This window comes from Elephantulus edwardii, unplaced genomic scaffold (genome assembly GCF_000299155.1).
Source record: "Elephantulus edwardii isolate Elephantulus edwardi_28Jun2011 unplaced genomic scaffold, EleEdw1.0 scaffold00128, whole genome shotgun sequence".
In the NCBI taxonomy this organism is placed as follows: domain Eukaryota; kingdom Metazoa; phylum Chordata; class Mammalia; order Macroscelidea; family Macroscelididae; genus Elephantulus; species Elephantulus edwardii.
In genome coordinates this window covers 10,108,015-10,112,641 of record NW_006399878.1, presented here as the reverse complement: position 1 = coordinate 10,112,641, position 4,627 = coordinate 10,108,015, and positions in this window count along the sequence as shown.

Genomic DNA, 4,627 nt, shown 5'->3' with positions numbered 1-4,627 from the left:
CTCTATGACAGGATCTGGGGAACAAATGCCAACTTGAAACTCATGCAGTGTTGTGAATAATAAACTCCTTTTTCGCTCACCCAGGAGTCTTGTGTTTCTTAACATCCAGGAAACTGTTGTAATCTAACTTGTTAGTTGTAAGCATGTAAAGTTTAAGCAAAATAAAGAAATGCCTGATCCTGGGCAGTTCTTGAAATAAGTATTTTTTTTTTATTTTTTATAACAATATATGCTGTTTTTAATTGAAATTGACTCAGTGACACCTAACAACAACAAATTGTGTTATTTTAAAAACACACACACACATGTCAACATTCTTCACACTTACTTCTCCATTTTGTTTGTTTATTGTGTTGTTCAACTATCTCCATTATCTATTTTCAAATTTTTTCATCACCTTTAACAAAAACACAGAGCTCTGGAAAGAATTATAATCTATATAGAATTGTATTGTTAACTCAGCACTGGGGGCTCTAGGCGATCCAAGTCCATCAACAGCTTCTCAGGAGAAAGATGGTCAGTCTCCACCCGTATGGATTGTTGTTGTGGTGGACCATCAAGTCGGAACTGACCCATAGCTGACCCTTCAGCGGGTTTTCAGAGGCATTAATCACATGGGAGGAGATTACCCATCTTTCTCCCATGGAGCAGCTAGTGGCCTAGAACTGCATGCCTTCAAGATCGCAGCGCAGTTTCTTACCACTCACCCACCAGAGCTCTCTATCCCGTATGGTTTATAGACTTAGAAAACCAGTAGAGAGTCAGTTATCAGTTAATTCCAACTTAATAACAGTGTTGGTTACTTTTCTTGTGTTTGGTTTTAGTTTATTAGTTTGTTTCCAGTGTTAGGAGACGCTCATTTCCCCCTAAGCCGTGTGGGTCTTCATTTTCCCCTCCCCCTTGCCTCCCCCTGGTAACCACTAGTAAACTTTGGTCAAAAGAGTTTATCATTTTCTTTTTTTTAAAAAAAAAAGAATATACTCTTTTAAAGTGTAAATTTCTATGAGTTTTGACAAAAGTTCGCCTTTATGCACTTGCACGTAGTAAATATGTGAAATACATATATCACACTGAAAAAAAACTTCCAAATTTTTTTTATTCTATACTAGTCTACTTACAAAGTTCATAAAGTTCATATACATTGTTTTTCACACCAGATCTTTTGAAAAAATTGTTTTACCCTAGTGTCTAGCTAGAGATGGTCAGAATCTGGTCTCTCTTCCTCTGCCTTGTGTTGCAGTGGTTGAGAAACTCAGCTGCTGGAGCCCACCCCGTGACTCCACGGAGACATACTAGGCCTCTCTGCTTCTGTAAAGATTGCATGAAGAACACGTTGTAGGGTTGCTGTGCTCTATCACATGGACTCAGTGTGAGTTGGAGTCAATCTGTTAACAATGACGACAACTATTATAATCAGAGAAAACAATATATACATTATTTGGAGAGGGAAAAAATACATCATTATGTTTGACCCCTGAAAAAATTAGAAACATGGTAGCAAGGACTAGAACCACAGATATGCCTTTTGTGGATTCAGAATCAGAAGGGTCGGTTCCTGATGGTCAAATAGGAAGGGTTTGCTAATGTAAAATGGAGGCGCACACAGTTATTCTGAACACAGTCTCCAAACCCTAGGGGAATAGGATATCAATCCAGGCATCATGAGGGGGTTCTGGTGGCTAAATTGTAAGGAGTTGCCTTGCCAAAGCCAAAAACACACAGTTCAAATCCACTAGCTGTTCTGAGGGAGAAAGATGGGCAGTCTCCTACTGTGCAACTTACTGCCTCTGAAAACCCCCTGGAGGGTCAGCAGGAGTTGGTTCCAATGTGACAGTACACAACAGCAATAAATAAGGGTCCTGAGGAGCTCAGGCAGGGCTGTGGGGTAGGAGAAGGAAAGAAGGATGAGGGGATGCTTTTGGTCCAGAGGTCCCTTCTCTGCCTTTACGTGCCCCCAGCCCATGACTAAAAAGTTAGTCACTCTTTCCTCGGTATAGAGTTTTGTTTATGGTCTACCATCACATTAACAATTGCTTTTTGATTGCTAGTTTTTGTTTTTTATTTAGGTTTCAGGAATATGCTGTAAAATTTATAGACTGCTTGAATAGTGGAACTACAGATAATTATAACAAAACTCTGTGTCAGCATCCTTGAACACCAGTTATTTGAAGTATAAAGCAATAATTTCAAAAGTTTATTTAAAAAATTTAAAAGTACACTCTGTCTCGGGAAGTATGTTAGTGTAATAAACAGAATGAGTACAAGTGAAGAGAGTAAGGCTGGAACGGGACATGTCACTTACATAGAATTTTAGGGAATGAAGTATATCAGGACCCAAAGCTAGCTAGCACTGTGAGGCACAGGCTGCCTGGAGTTGATCATGACTGAGACCAGGCCAAGAGCCCACAGAGGAAATAAGCTAGAGGGTTGTACACCAAACATGCCTCCCTCCACCACTCTCCCTACATAGACTGTCACAGCTGCCTTCATTTTGCAAAACAGTTTATATTAATTCATCACGTTTGTGTGGCTATAAAGGAAATAATCCATAACACAGATGCCAGATGGCCATAGTCAGCCATTGGCAGCCAGCTGACTCTATGTCTCTTAGATCGAGTCCCTAAAACTGCATTAGGTCTGCCCATGCGCTGGTTCTCTCTAGGTCTCAGTGTCGGCCCTGGTCCAGCACTTGTAGCAGACGTGGGAGTACAGGAGAAAAAAAAAACAAAAAAACAAAACAAAATGAAAAACCCAACAGGCTTTTTCAGGTCAGCAATGAAGCAATGATGAGGAACTCTTTGAACTTTCTCATTAAAGTAGAAAGAAGCACCTACTTCCAGTAATTTTAAAACCGTCTTAAAAATCAAATTCCATGAATTATGCCTCTTAGATTACATGTCTCCTTAAAATTCCATATATGAGGAAAGATAGTATGAAAACGTACTTGCTTTGTTTGGAATACACAGAAATTGAAAATCATTGGATAAACACATTGCCAAATGTCTTCTGCACAGCATTGTTTTCCTGAGATGGTAAGTTTCAAAATTGAAATAAAAGGATATTAGAGATTCAGTAAGCGTGAGAGAAACTTAATTTTAAGAACTCAAACAAACTTTTTTTTCTCAGAACCTTTACTATGCTGATAGGCATTTTAGAGGCTTTGACAATTGGCTATATTTACTTAGCTGTATCTTATGGAAGCTCTGGTGGACTAGTGGTAAGAAGCTATGCTGCCAAGCCAATGGCACATGGTTCAAATCCACTAGCTGCGCCACAGGAGGAAGATGGGCAGTCTTCTCCATGCAATTTGTAGCCTCTGTAAACCCACGGGAGAGCCAGCCATTATGACTTGATGGTGTATAACAATGACAACACTTTCTGACTCTAGAACTCAGCATTTTCCAGTCTAAGCAGCTCAACTAACCATACCTTATCGCTCTTGTTTTACTTCAAACCCTGCGCTCTTATTTCCGTGTTAAATCTTTTTACCTTAATCATACTTTCAAATTACGTTTATGTGTAAAATTTATATGGAAAATATTTCAGGGAATTTAAATCCACAGAGTTTTTAAAATGTAATATTGGAGAGCCCTAAGCCTATAAATGAATTTTTATGATCTGTAGCACATAATCCAAATGGTAAAATATAATAAAAGTAAAATGGTTACATAATGCTCACTTTCTTAAAAGTAGTTCTTAAAAGTTACTTGGCAGTTTAGGGGAAGACACAGAAGGAGGTCTGGAAGGGATTATGTTTAGATAGGACAAATTTTGAGTTTGAAATAGGAGCTGATTCCTTTCATGCAAATTGTAAAGAATTCAGTTTGTGTCACTTGCCAGCAACTTTTACATTTACAGGTTCAATGAAATAAAGCACATTTCTTTGTGTTTTCTAAATTATATTGCCTAATTGATTCCTCAAAGAAAAAAATGTAAGTAGATTTAAAGCTGCTGAGATTATGATTAAAAAGAAAAGCCCTCAGCGAGTTTCTCTGGCGTGTGGGCAGCTGGAGCTGCTCATATGTTTACTTTGTAAATTCTGGCCGAAGGTGCAACATAAACTGTTTGAATTTTGTCAGGTCTCTCAAATTCAATTTGTACTGTTAGCAATTTGCTAGGATTTTTCTTTTTTGCAGCAGTCGGGGATAATTTCTTGCAAGTCCATAACAATTAAATACAACCTATTGTTAATTTGTCATCTTGAGTTTTTATCCTGAAAAGCTCTTCCTTGCAGAAGGAGTCAAATGAATAAATTCAAAAGGAGTGCTAGAACTAGAAGATCATCATTTTGGGTAGTTATGGTAATAAATGAGTTAAAGCAAGAGTCATCAGTGAGAGCTAAAAGTGGCAGGTTAACATGAGCAACAGGATATTTGGATCATCTCAAAGATGCATGAGATACTTAATAAATACAAAAGTTGGTGGTATTGTTTGCTCACCCTCCTTTGGGTTTTCTGAGGCTATAAATTGAACAAGAGGAAGCTGTCCATGCTTCTGTGGAGAAACTGGTGGATTCAAAATGTGTATTTTAGGGATTATAGCACAGTTTCCTTTTTTTCATAATTTGTTTTTTATTGTGATTTTAATGAAAGTTTACTGAAAACTTGGATTTCTATTCATTCATTGT